This window comes from Sarcophilus harrisii, chromosome 1, assembly GCF_902635505.1.
Source record: "Sarcophilus harrisii chromosome 1, mSarHar1.11, whole genome shotgun sequence".
NCBI lineage: Eukaryota > Metazoa > Chordata > Mammalia > Dasyuromorphia > Dasyuridae > Sarcophilus > Sarcophilus harrisii.
In genome coordinates this window covers 644,635,489-644,643,099 of record NC_045426.1, presented here as the reverse complement: position 1 = coordinate 644,643,099, position 7,611 = coordinate 644,635,489, and the positions used below count along the sequence as shown (strand labels likewise).

Below are 7,611 nucleotides of genomic sequence, written 5' to 3'. Positions count from 1 at the left end.
AAAAGGTTTACTCTTCTAGTAGAAATATTTGACCTCCTGAACCTCTACTTAACTTCTTAGAAGAAGCTAACTAATTAATGAACTGGAGATATTCTAAGAGGTCTATAAACTGGGTAATCTGTATTTGTTGAGGAAGTCTGAGGTAAACCAAGTCTCCTTGGTTATTCTAGTTTAATGGATTACTTATCTCTAAACAAATCTCCTCTTTGTGAGGGAATTATATGATTTCTTATTAAATCATTAACTAAGGTAGATTGAATTTATAGCTTAGATTCAGTCTACCTGGGGAATTTGGGAAATAGAGTGCTCATATTGGATAAAGTAAAACAGTTGTAAAACTTGTCAAACTGAGAATCATAAAATTCAGGTCAAAATTTAACAAGTCCATGTTACTTCCAGGCATTAAGTGAGATAATGAGAATCAACGAGATTTGCCTGGGGGGGTGGGAGGGAAGCGGGGAGGGGAGGGTTTGTTGTCATGATTTCTTAAGGCTTGTGATTATATAATTTCCTCTGACTTCTGAAGGGGTGACCTCCTTTTTCCTGGGGAACCCCAGTTTATTGGATGTCCAGTTTTCATGAGATTCCTGAATAAAGCTTCTATTCTTCACTTTGAGAGACCTCTGAGAAGTCATTTTGAGTTAGGATTTGCCGACCATACAGAAAGATGGTGCAAGTGTGGACCAGCTGGCATTAGAAGGAAGAAAGGAGAGAAGGTAGGAAGCAATCCCCTTCCCTTTCCAGGGGAGAATATAGGAATGAGGGGCAGAATCCTATGTAGTTTGGATGCTAGTTCTAGCTTTAAATGGAAGAAGGAACCAGAGAGTGAGCAGGAAGAAGATAAGCAAGGAGAGAAGAAGAGAAAGAAAAAAGATGGAGGGAGAGAGTAGAGATGGAGAAAAATATCTTGGTTCTTCAAAATAGCCCAACTTTGTTCCTTAGATGCTTTCAGATCAGGTTCTAAGACTCCTGGTCTACCTTCTTCCTTGGGCCCTCCCTTTCCCCTGGCTTTATCTTTGTTAGCCTTTCCCTTGGGACTCCCCCATTTCCTAGCAAACTGAGCATCAATGGTTCTGGGGGATAAGCCTTGGATGATCGCCAGGGCAGTTTAGCCATTTTCTGTGTGTCAGCAAGTCTAAAGGATAAGTTCCAGTTACTTGAACTACTGTTTTGTGAAGATAAGCCGAATACAAGTTAAAAGTATATTTAGTTTGAATGACTTAGTTATTTTCATCTTGACAACAATGGAAGACAATCCCAAAAGAATAATAATAAAACACACCATCCACCTTCATAGAAAAGCTCATACTGGCTGAATTCAGGGTGAAATATGGTATTTATCTCTTTATTGCTTTTTTTCTTTCATTTGAGTCTTCTTGTACAAAATGACTACTAGGGAAGTGTTTTACATAGTTGCACATGTATAAACTATATCTGACTGCTTACAATCTTGGGGAGGGGAGAGAAGGAAGAGAGGGACAGAATTTGGAACTCAAACCTTTAAATAAGAATAGGGAAAAAAGACTTCTGAGGTGGGGCAAGATGGTGGAATAAAATCAGGGAGCTGCTCCAGTTCTCCCAGTTTCCCTGGAAAATCACATGAAACCAAGCCTCTGAATAGAATCTAATGGAATGAATCTAATTTCCAGCTCAACATAGACTGGAAAAAAGTTCAAGAAAAGTCAGTCTGATTGGGATGAAAAGTGTGTTCAGGCCAGCTCAGATAGACTGTGGGAAAATTTGGTGAGAGGGTCTTAATGAAAGCAAATCACACTGAAAATGCTCAGCCCTGGCTCAGTCTAAGAACAAATCAGTAGGTCAGCTTCCAGTCCCAGTTCAGATAGCAAACTCTGGGAAACAGGCTATTTCCTAAACAGAGCAGTCAAAGCTTCCCCCTGCAAACACGAGGGGCCTTTGTGCTCAAAGCCAAGGCTCAGAGCTGCACAGAAAGCCTGGGACAGGGCCTCCTATCTCCCAGTAGCAGAGTGCATTTTTGAAAGAATAAGGGGAAGAAACCTTACAAAAAGTAACCTTAATATAGGCATTGAAAAGATAATGCCCTCAATATTGGCAAAATTCATTGAAAAGAGCATTATCATAAAAAAGAAAAAAAACTTAGCGAAAAATTTCAAAATAATTATTATTATGAGCATGTATATGGTCAAAATGAGACTCCAAGAACACCAGTTCACCCAATCCTCCTTTAGAATAAATCCTGCCAAACAAAGGATAGACACTTTTTAGAAATTGATCCAAGGTAGATTATATAGTTTCCCTTCCCAGATCGCTCCTCTAAGGAGGGGAAAACACTTGTATCTTCTGCCACCCCCCAGTCATAACCCTGAACTCACTCTCTCTACCATCTCTACATTACCTGACACACTGAATTATACACAACCTATTCCATCCTCAGGAGCCTTTCCCCTGCCCACCCCCAAATTCCTCAGGAGCTCTCTGGGAAAGCATGTTTCTGTGGAAAGCTGAAGAAAGTCACATTCACAGCTGTCTTTGAAAGGGAAAAATGGATACCTGGAGTCAATCCAAAGATTGGAGTAAGAACAGAATGAGCACAGGGAGTTGACACCCCCTGAGATTTTTATGAGGACTGCACTTTAATATTGTCCAATTACTCTCCCCTTACCCATCCCTGCCCCCAGGTCACCATTACCTGGACAACTGTGCTTTGTCCACAAATAACAAATACAAGCACCCACTTCCATTGAATAAGTCACTGACAGGATCCCATGCATGTGCCACATAAAAGCGTTTTTCTTTAGTCTTTCTGCAAGAGAACAACAAGAGTCAAGGGCATAATCACTCAAATGCTCAAAATTACCCTCTGGAATGTCAGCTTTGGCTAAAGGAGCTCCCCAAAAACTGGGAGTAGGAGCCTTTTCCAACTAAATCTGTCGCACAGAAGAAGACTGCTGGCCCAGTTCTCCCACTGAAGACACAGAAGTGGAGAGACATGAATTGAGATTCTTTGGACCCTTAAAAGGTAGCTCATCACCACTTTTCTGCACCCATGTCTTCTCATACAGGAAACATCCTAGGTAAGAAAAGAGGCCAGTAGCCTCAGGGATAGAAGGTGTTATTGGGAGTTCTAGGGATCCAGAGACAATTCCTTAGCTCCAGTCTCAGACCTCTGAGGAAAGAAGGTTTTTCAGTCTCTGATATGTCTTATAGTCCCACAACTTCTCTATGTGTATTAGTTTATAGGCAAAACACCCCAGAAAACCCCAAAAGGTGTTGATTACAGGGATTACTGGTACTATTATTGGCTTAAATTAGTTAGGGGAAGGGTGGAGGCAACCAGTGCTCATATCCCTCTCAAAACTGACCTTTAGTTCTCTGCCTTATACTAAAATATTGAAATAATGAAAATTATACTTACTTCTAATTTTGAAAAACGTGAATGAACAATACATATGTAATAGTATCCAAAAGCCAGTGATATTCCGTATCATATATGCCACCTGAGGATCCATTGGTTTTGTCTCTTCCTCACCTGAAAGACATCATGTAAGTCAGGAGAATCTGCCTCACATACTCTGTCCTAGCACAGGTAAAGGCATTACATATTAGTTTGTGGAATCTCCTTCCCAAACAGGTCAATTATAGGGACATCCTTCTCCAGGAGAGGGGAATTGATGGCCCTGCTTAGGGAGAAGGATGAACATCTGACTGAGCATAGAGAAAACAGGGGCCATGGTCATAACTACAGGTTTCCCAATCACTAGCTCCATCCCTAGGTCTCTCAGTACTCTGCTGCTCCCTCTTCCATTCCTTGCATCCATTCCTTGTCTACATTCATTCATTCATTCATATATTCATTGTTTCATTTATTTATTTATTTGATTATTTTTTGCTGAAGCAATTGGGGTTAAGTGACTTGTTCTCCGAGATCAGATTTGAACTCAGGTTCTCCTGAATTCAGGGGTAGTACTCCATCCACTGAGCCATCTAGCTCCTCCAGAGCATATGTATTAAGAATAAAGTTAGACTTCAGAGGGGGCTACAAGGAGTGTATTAGTTATGATGAAGTACTTCTTTCTGTACTCTACAGAGTCAGCCAAGCACTTAGTTAATAACCATTTATTACCTTTTATGTGCTAGACATTGTGCTAAGAGTGGGGAATAAAAAAAAAAAAAAGTAAAAGACAATTTCTGCTCTGAAGGACCTCACAATCTAAAGGGGTAACAATTTACAAACAGCTATGTACAAATATGCTATACTGAAGATAATAAGAAAGTCCTCTGTTCATTTATTCCTTCTTTACTTCATTTTTCCTTCCATCATTTCCTTCCTCTCTCCTTTACTTCCTTCTCTTTTGTCTTTTTTTCCTTCCTTCCTTCCTTTTTTTCTTCATTCCTTTGGTTTTCCTTCCTCTCCTTCCTTGCTTCCCTTTCATTCATTCCCCTCTCTCCTTTCCTTCCTTTGCTCATTTAATATCCATTCCTTCCTTCCTTCATTCTCCTTCCTGCTTTGCTTCCTTTTTTCTTTCATTTCCTGGTACTGAGCACAGTGCTTGGCAAATATGAGGGACTTAATAAATATTGATTGAATTGAATTATTTTCAATAGCACCTCAGCAATAATGCCCTATGGTATGTGCTATTAAACTCCATTTTACATATGAACAAACTGAGGCTGAGAGTAAGGGAATGACATAGGATCACATAATTAGCAAATTAATGAGAAAGTGAACTCAGATCTTTCTTATTCCAACTCTGAGCATCTACTATGCCACTCAGCTCCTTCTGAACAAGGCTATACTCTATACTGTCTTTACATGTATTTTGAAAATAAAAAGATATTATTTTTAAAAATTCAGTGCCTTATCTCCTGAGCCCACTTAGTCCTCTATTTCTGAAGTGCCTTCAATTTACAAATTCCTTTAGCTCTGTTTTGGTCCAGAGTCCTTGTGTCCATTCAAAAGCCTGAAGCATATCATGTTCTATTAGAGAAATGGCCAGAGTTTGTCTTTTGAATCTATTTGGAGGTATCTGATAGCATGTGACCTTGGGTGTCATAGAGAGAGGGATTTAATAGTCATACTTTCTCAAACAGTAATAGTAATAAACTTTTTGTGCAACAATTTGAAGATTGCAAAATATTTTATAGACACCATTTCAAGTAAATCTTTTTTAAAACAGACATTTTATGAAGTTCTTCCAAAAGATCTTCTGCTGGAAATTTTTTCCACTCTAAATATTGGTGGATTCTGTTGCTTCAAAACCCATTCAGAGGCTTGATATGGTATTAATCTGAGGGAAAGCAGGAAGAGGTCAAACAAAGACCTGTACTCTCTCCGCCATCCTGGCTCTGCTCCCCTCAACTAAATCATACAGAATTCTGAGTCACAGATATCTTATTATCTCCATTTTAAAATTGAGTTAACTGATCAACAAAGACGTTAAGAGCTTTTCCCCATACTCACAGAGTTAGTCACCAGCAGGATATGAACCTGATTCCAACTTTCTATCCACCACCTCATCTGTCCTCTGCTCCAAATTCTCACACACACTCTGGACCTCCCAGGGTCTCAAGGCGTCAGGCTTTCTGGTCCATTTCCCTCAATAAAGTAATGGGAATAAATGAGGGAGTGAGAAATCATAGCACTGAGAGTCACGAAGATGAATAGGACCTTGGAGATTATCAAATCCAACACCCCCTCCCCTCCCTAAACACTCACACCTGGCATGCCATCCCACTCCCCATTCACCCAGTCCACCCATTTTATCATAGAAAAAACAGCGAAAAGACAGAGGAAACTTAAGGAAGGTCACACATGATATTTGTGACATTGCCTACCTTGGCATCCAGGGGAGATTTCCTAGTGTGGCTATGTTCTGTGGTCTGTTTGAAAGTGAAAGCTCAAATAAGATTCAGGAAATCAAGTCAATGATTGTGAAATGGCAGAAGCCCATTGGGTAGGGGTGGGTCAGACGACAAGCCTTGGTTGCTGTTATCAAGTAGGTAGAGCTAGAGAGCAATATCTGGAAGTAGAACATGTGAAAGATGTCTGCAGATGGACTATGGACTGGAAGCAGTCTTATAAAAAAGGTGATATGGAGTCAAAAGCTATTGGGAAGGGGAAAGTGAGGCTCAAGAGACAGAGAGAGAGAGAGATACAGAGAGACAGAGAGAGAGAGAGAGACAGACAGACAGACAGACAGACAGAGAAGGGGAGACAGACAGACAGATAGGCAGAGACAGAGACAGATACTTAGACAGAGGAAGAGAAGAGACATAGAGAGAAATAGACAGATAGATTCAGAGAATGAGAGAGAGAGAGAGAATGAGAGAGACAGAGACAGAGACAGAGACTTAGAGACAGAGAGAGAGACAGAGAAAGAGAGAGAGAAAGAGAGAGAGAGACAGAGAGAAGGAGAAACAGACAAAGAGAAACAGAAAGACAGAGACAGAGAATTATGGTTATAATATGATAAATGGATAGGGAAGGTCAAGCAATGAGATGAGACACTATGGAGAGAGAAATCTCTCTTAATCTGTGAAATCAGGAAAGGCTTCTTGGAAGCAGAAATGACTGAGCTGGGTATTAGGAAGATAAGCAATGACAAATGATCATTCTCAGACTACAATAATGCAAACTTTACTCAGTCTCATTAAATGATGCAGGAATCAAGGACTTTACAAACCTTAAAGTGCTATTTAAACTATTAGAAGGGGCAAGATATTGTAGTAAATAGATATAATGTTGGACCTGGAAAGCAATTTGAGAACACAAATTTGGCTTAGGAAAATCACATCATATACCCTAATAAGCTTGACATGGATATATATGACTTAAATATTAAAAAGCATGACATTAAAATATTTATCAGGTATCCTTCCCAGTAATAGGTTAGAGAGGTGGGAATGAGAGAGGGAGAGACTAAGTCAATTGGTCAGAGAGGATTATGCTAATCACCAAAGAAAAGCTTTGTTACTTGTAATTGAAATCGTGTTGTGTGAATAAAATGAAAATCACCATGATTCAAAAAGAAGCTGTCAACTGGGAAGAATTTGCATCATGTTATCTCTTTTCTAAGGATATGATAGTCAATATGGATAGGAAACCAATAGAAGTAGGAGAGACTAAGAACCATTCGCTAATGGATAATTGGTCAGTGAATATGAGCAAAAGAATGGTAAATGACTAAACATCACTAATATTTGCACCACATCAAATTTCCCCTAATAAATTGGCAAAGATGACAAAAGTTAGGAATGTTCAGTGTTTCAGCAGTTGTGAAGAGATAGTCACACTGAAGCAGTGCTGGTGGTTCTGCAAATAGGTCCAGGTATTCTGGGAAACAACTTGAAATAATGTTAAGAGAATGACTAAAATGTCTATAGCTTTAACAGAGATTCCAGTGCTAGGGAAAATATCATAAAGGCAAAGACAGGAATGTAATATTCTGAGATATTTATAGCATCATCCTGTAGGAGAAGAGAACTGAAAATAAAGCAGATGCCAATTGATCTGACTAAAAAAATTGCTACACATGAACATAATGGAATATTACTATGTTTTAAGAAATAATATGTAGGAAGCTTACAGAGAAGCATAAGAAGACATAGATTGATGCAAAGTGAATTACGGTG

The 7,611-nt window shown here is 39.4% G+C and overlaps 1 long non-coding RNA gene across 1 annotated transcript; it reads right to left on the bottom strand.

Moving 5' to 3' along the window:
- Window positions 1-1,548: 1,548 nt before the first annotated feature.
- Window positions 1,549-5,869, bottom strand: LOC105749724. The gene is made up of 5 exons (XR_001120682.3): window positions 5,815-5,869; window positions 5,441-5,575; window positions 3,395-3,508; window positions 2,669-2,782; window positions 1,549-2,215 (listed from the first exon to the last, which is right to left on the bottom strand). It is a non-coding gene; the product is annotated as an uncharacterized LOC105749724 (long non-coding RNA).
- Between the last annotated feature and the right edge of the window lie 1,742 nt (window positions 5,870-7,611).